The sequence below is a fragment of the Anopheles stephensi genome, unplaced genomic scaffold (assembly GCF_013141755.1).
Source record: "Anopheles stephensi strain Indian unplaced genomic scaffold, UCI_ANSTEP_V1.0 ucontig132, whole genome shotgun sequence".
NCBI lineage: Eukaryota > Metazoa > Arthropoda > Insecta > Diptera > Culicidae > Anopheles > Anopheles stephensi.
The window spans coordinates 105,001-111,867 of record NW_023405050.1 but is presented as its reverse complement, the minus strand read 5'-3'; the positions used below and the strand labels follow the sequence as shown (position 1 = coordinate 111,867).

Genomic DNA, 6,867 nt, shown 5'->3' with positions numbered 1-6,867 from the left:
CTCAAACAAGCTAACTAGAACGCTGTCAGCAGTGTGCCTCCGGGCGCACCTGACGTTACGGGGCGGCGGCGCCTTCGCGGGCGGTCGTCGCACTAGTTTGCCCTGCTTAGCGGGACAACTTGTGTTTAGCAAGGTGAGAGTGAGCGATAACAGGTCCGTGATGCCCTTAGATGTTCTGGGCTGCACGCGTGCTACAATGTGGGCAGCAGCGTGTTCTCGCCAATAGGCGCCCCCATTCCGAGAGGAACGGGAAATCACCCAAATGCTCATTTAGTTGGGATTGGGGACTGCAACGGTCCCCATGAACCTGGAATTTCTAGTAAGTGCTAGTCATTAGCTAGCGCTGATTACGTCCCTGCCCTTTGTACACACCGCCCGTCGCTACTACCGATGGATTATTTAGTGAGGTCTCTGGAGGCATACCTTCCGCGGTTCCTTCGTGAGCTGCAGTTGGCACGGCCGAAGTTGACCGAACTTGATGATTTAGAGGAAGTAAAAGTCGTAACAAGGTTTCCGTAGGTGAACCTGCGGAAGGATCATTACCGATCAAACAAGTCCGGGAGTGAGGTTGCCAAACGCATCGTCGGCATCACATGCTGACGCGCACGCTACAACCACAAGATGGTGTAGCACACTTGGTAGAGTTGAGCGAAAGCAACTCTTTCAAAGGGATACACATACCACTGCCTCGGCGAAGGTCAGTAAAGATGCACACTTTGGTAGTACCGGGTACCTTATACACTGACTGATTGTCGTGTCACAACGGGGTGATCGACAGTCGCACTTTGGCGTGCTCGGCTCCGCAACCGTCGGGGCCGTGGGCGCCTGCAGTGTGGTACTAGGGAACCAGAGTTGTGTGTTGGTTTGTGTATAATGGACATATCATTACCCATCAAACAAGTCCGAGAGTGAGGTTGCCAAACGCATCGTCGGCACAATATGCTGACGCGCACGCTACAACCACAAGATGGTGTAGCACACTTGGTAGAGTTGAGCGAAAGCAACTCTTTCAAAGGGATACACATACCACTGCCTCGGCGAAGGTCAGTAAAGATGCACACTTTGGTAGTACCGGGTACCTTATACACTGACTGATTGTCGTGTCACAACGGGGTGATCGACAGTCGCACTTTGGCGTGCTCGGCTCCGCATCCGTCGGGGCCGTGGGCGCCTGCAGTGTGGTACTAGGGAACCAGAGTTGTGTGTTGGTTTGTGTATAATGGACATATCATTACCCATCAAACAAGTCCGAGAGTGAGGTTGCCAAACGCATCGTCGGCACAATATGCTGACGCGCACGCTACAACCACAAGATGGTGTAGCACACTTGGTAGAGTTGAGCGAAACCAACTCTTTCAAAGGGATACACATACCACTGCCTCGGCGAAGGTCAGTAAAGACGCACACCAGAGGGAACCAGAGTTGTGTGTTGGTTTGTGTATAATGGACGTATCATTACCCATCAAACAAGTCCGAGAGTGAGGTTGCCAAACGCATCGTCGGCATCACATGCTGACGCGCACGCTACAACCACAAGATGGTGTAGCACACTTGGTAGAGTTGAGCGAAAGCAACTCTTTCAAAGGGATACACATACCACTTCCTCGGCGAAGGTCAGTAAAGATGCACACTTTGGTAGTACCGGGTACCTTATACACTGACTGATTGTCGTGTCACAACGGGGTGATCGACAGTCGCACTTTGGCGTGCTCGGCTCCGCAACCGTCGGGGCCGTGGGCGCCTGCAGTGTGGTACTAGGGAACCAGAGTTGTGTGTTGGTTTGTGTATAATGGACGTATCATTACCCATCAAACAAGTCCGAGAGTGAGGTTGCCAAACGCATCGTCGGCACAATATGCTGACGCGCACGCTACAACCACAAGATGGTGTAGCACACTTGGTAGAGTTGAGCGAAAGCAACTCTTTCAAAGGGATACACATACCACTGACTCGGCGAAGGTCAGTAAAGACGCACACTTTGGCAGTACCGGGTACCTTATACACTGACTGATTGTCGTGTCACAAAGGGGTGATCGACAGTCGCACTTTGGCGTGCTCGGCTCCGCAACCGTCGGGGCCGTGGGCGCCTGCAGTGTGGTACTAGGGAACCAGAGTTGTGTGTTGGTTTGTGTATAATGGACATATCATTACCCATCAAACAAGTCCGAGAGTGAGGTTGCCAAACGCATCGTCGGCACAATATGCTGACGCGCACGCTACAACCACAAGATGGTGTAGCACACTTGGTAGAGTTGAGCGAAACCAACTCTTTCAAAGGGATACACATACCACTGCCTCGGCGAAGGTCAGTAAAGACGCACACCAGAGGGAACCAGAGTTGTGTGTTGGTTTGTGTATAATGGACGTATCATTACCCATCAAACAAGTCCGAGAGTGAGGTTGCCAAACGCATCGTCGGCACAATATGCTGACGCGCACGCTACAACCACAAGATGGTGTAGCACACTTGGTAGAGTTGAGCGAAAGCAACTCTTTCAAAGGGATACACATACCACTGACTCGGCGAAGGTCAGTAAAGACGCACACTTTGGCAGTACCGGGTACCTTATACACTGACTGATTGTCGTGTCACAAAGGGGTGATCGACAGTCGCACTTTGGCGTGCTCGGCTCCGCAACCGTCGGGGCCGTGGGCGCCTGCAGTGTGGTACTAGGGAACCAGAGTTGTGTGTTGGTTTGTGTATAATGGACATATCATTACCCATCAAACAAGTCCGAGAGTGAGGTTGCCAAACGCATCGTCGGCACAATATGCTGACGCGCACGCTACAACCACAAGATGGTGTAGCACACTTGGTAGAGTTGAGCGAAAGCAACTCTTTCAAAGGGATACACATACCACTGACTCGGCGAAGGTCAGTAAAGACGCACACTTTGGCAGTACCGGGTACCTTATACACTGACTGATTGTCGTGTCACAAAGGGGTGATCGACAGTCGCACTTTGGCGTGCTCGGCTCCGCAACCGTCGGGGCCGTGGGCGCCTGCAGTGTGGTACTAGGGAACCAGAGTTGTGTGTTGGTTTGTGTATAATGGACGTATCATTACCCATCAAACAAGTCCGAGAGTGAGGTTGCCAAACGCATCGTCGGCACAATATGCTGACGCGCACGCTACAACCACAAGATGGTGTAGCACACTTGGTAGAGTTGAGCGAAAGCAACTCTTTCAAAGGGATACACATACCACTGCCTCGGCGAAGGTCAGTAAAGATGCACACTTTGGTAGTACCGGGTACCTTATACACTGACTGATTGTCGTGTCACAACGGGGTGATCGACAGTCGCACTTTGGCGTGCTCGGCTCCGCATCCGTCGGGGCCGTGGGCGCCTGCAGTGTGGTACTAGGGAACCAGAGTTGTGTGTTGGTTTGTGTATAATGGACATATCATTACCCATCAAACAAGTCCGAGAGTGAGGTTGCCAAACGCATCGTCGGCACAATATGCTGACGCGCACGCTACAACCACAAGATGGTGTAGCACACTTGGTAGAGTTGAGCGAAACCAACTCTTTCAAAGGGATACACATACCACTGCCTCGGCGAAGGTCAGTAAAGACGCACACCAGAGGGAACCAGAGTTGTGTGTTGGTTTGTGTATAATGGACGTATCATTACCCATCAAACAAGTCCGAGAGTGAGGTTGCCAAACGCATCGTCGGCATCACATGCTGACGCGCACGCTACAACCACAAGATGGTGTAGCACACTTGGTAGAGTTGAGCGAAAGCAACTCTTTCAAAGGGATACACATACCACTTCCTCGGCGAAGGTCAGTAAAGATGCACACTTTGGTAGTACCGGGTACCTTATACACTGACTGATTGTCGTGTCACAACGGGGTGATCGACAGTCGCACTTTGGCGTGCTCGGCTCCGCAACCGTCGGGGCCGTGGGCGCCTGCAGTGTGGTACTAGGGAACCAGAGTTGTGTGTTGGTTTGTGTATAATGGACGTATCATTACCCATCAAACAAGTCCGAGAGTGAGGTTGCCAAACGCATCGTCGGCACAATATGCTGACGCGCACGCTACAACCACAAGATGGTGTAGCACACTTGGTAGAGTTGAGCGAAAGCAACTCTTTCAAAGGGATACACATACCACTGACTCGGCGAAGGTCAGTAAAGACGCACACTTTGGCAGTACCGGGTACCTTATACACTGACTGATTGTCGTGTCACAAAGGGGTGATCGACAGTCGCACTTTGGCGTGCTCGGCTCCGCAACCGTCGGGGCCGTGGGCGCCTGCAGTGTGGTACTAGGGAACCAGAGTTGTGTGTTGGTTTGTGTATAATGGACATATCATTACCCATCAAACAAGTCCGAGAGTGAGGTTGCCAAACGCATCGTCGGCACAATATGCTGACGCGCACGCTACAACCACAAGATGGTGTAGCACACTTGGTAGAGTTGAGCGAAACCAACTCTTTCAAAGGGATACACATACCACTGCCTCGGCGAAGGTCAGTAAAGACGCACACCAGAGGGAACCAGAGTTGTGTGTTGGTTTGTGTATAATGGACGTATCATTACCCATCAAACAAGTCCGAGAGTGAGGTTGCCAAACGCATCGTCGGCACAATATGCTGACGCGCACGCTACAACCACAAGATGGTGTAGCACACTTGGTAGAGTTGAGCGAAAGCAACTCTTTCAAAGGGATACACATACCACTGACTCGGCGAAGGTCAGTAAAGACGCACACTTTGGCAGTACCGGGTACCTTATACACTGACTGATTGTCGTGTCACAAAGGGGTGATCGACAGTCGCACTTTGGCGTGCTCGGCTCCGCAACCGTCGGGGCCGTGGGCGCCTGCAGTGTGGTACTAGGGAACCAGAGTTGTGTGTTGGTTTGTGTATAATGGACATATCATTACCCATCAAACAAGTCCGAGAGTGAGGTTGCCAAACGCATCGTCGGCACAATATGCTGACGCGCACGCTACAACCACAAGATGGTGTAGCACACTTGGTAGAGTTGAGCGAAAGCAACTCTTTCAAAGGGATACACATACCACTGACTCGGCGAAGGTCAGTAAAGACGCACACTTTGGCAGTACCGGGTACCTTATACACTGACTGATTGTCGTGTCACAAAGGGGTGATCGACAGTCGCACTTTGGCGTGCTCGGCCCCGCAACCGTCGGGGCCGTGGGCGCCTGCAGTGTGGTACTAGGGAACCAGAGTTGTGTGTTGGTTTGTGTATAATGGACATATCATTACCCATCAAACAAGTCCGAGAGTGAGGTTGCCAAACGCATCGTCGGCACAATATGCTGACGCGCACGCTACAACCACAAGATGGTGTAGCACACTTGGTAGAGTTGAGCGAAAGCAACTCTTTCAAAGGGATACACATACCACTGCCTCGGCGAAGGTCAGTAAAGATGCACACTTTGGTAGTACCGGGTACCTTATACACTGACTGATTGTCGTGTCACAACGGGGTGATCGACAGTCGCACTTTGGCGTGCTCGGCTCCGCAACCGTCGGGGCCGTGGGCGCCTGCAGTGTGGTACTAGGGAACCAGAGTTGTGTGTTGGTTTGTGTATAATGGACATATCATTACCCATCAAACAAGTCCGGGAGTGAGGTTGCCAAACGCATCGTCGGCATCACATGCTGACGCGCACGCTACAACCACAAGATGGTGTAGCACACTTGGTAGAGTTGAGCGAAAGCAACTCTTTCAAAGGGATACACATACCACTGCCTCGGCGAAGGTCAGTAAAGATGCACACTTTGGTAGTACCGGGTACCTTATACACTGACTGATTGTCGTGTCACAACGGGGTGATCGACAGTCGCACTTTGGCGTGCTCGGCTCCGCATCCGTCGGGGCCGTGGGCGCCTGCAGTGTGGTACTAGGGAACCAGAGTTGTGTGTTGGTTTGTGTATAATGGACGTATCATTACCCATCAAACAAGTCCGAGAGTGAGGTTGCCAAACGCATCGTCGGCACAATATGCTGACGCGCACGCTACAACCACAAGATGGTGTAGCACACTTGGTAGAGTTGAGCGAAAGCAACTCTTTCAAAGGGATACACATACCACTGACTCGGCGAAGGTCAGTAAAGATGCACACTTTGGTAGTACCGGGTACCTTATACACTGACTGATTGTCGTGTCACAACGGGGTGATCGACAGTCGCACTTTGGCGTGCTCGGCTCCGCAACCGTCGGGGCCGTGGGCGCCTGCAGTGTGGTACTAGGGAACCAGAGTTGTGTGTTGGTTTGTGTATAATGGACATATCATTACCCATCAAACAAGTCCGAGAGTGAGGTTGCCAAACGCATCGTCGGCATCACATGCTGACGCGCACGCTACAACCACAAGATGGTGTAGCACACTTGGTAGAGTTGAGCGAAAGCAACTCTTTCAAAGGGATACACATACCACTGCCTCGGCGCAGGTCAGTAAAGACGCACACTTTGGTAGTACCGGGTACCTTATACACTGACTGATTGTCGTGTCACAACGGGGTGATCGACAGTCGCACTTTGGCGTGCTCGGCTCCGCATCCGTCGGGGCCGTGGGCGCCTGCAGTGTGGTACTAGGGAAGCAGAGTTGTGTGTTGGTTTGTGTATAATGGATGGATGGACTTCGGTTCCATTCATCAACTAGTTCGGTGTGTACGTTAAACCCTAGGCAGGGGATCACTCGGCTCATGGATCGATGAAGACCGCAGCTAAATGCGCGTCAGAATGTGAACTGCAGGACACATGAACATCGACACGTTGAACGCATATGGCGCATCGGACGACTCAACCCGACCGATGCACACATCCTTGAGTGCCTACCAAGTTATCTCAACACTCTAACCAAACTGACCGTCCTGACCC

General features: G+C 52.0%; 1 non-coding gene across 1 annotated transcript; it reads left to right on the top strand.

Moving 5' to 3' along the window:
* Positions 1-6,665: 6,665 nt before the first annotated feature.
* Positions 6,666-6,823, top strand: LOC118515277. Its single transcript, XR_004907002.1, has one exon. It is a non-coding gene; the product is annotated as a 5.8S ribosomal RNA (ribosomal RNA).
* Positions 6,824-6,867: the final 44 nt, after the last annotated feature.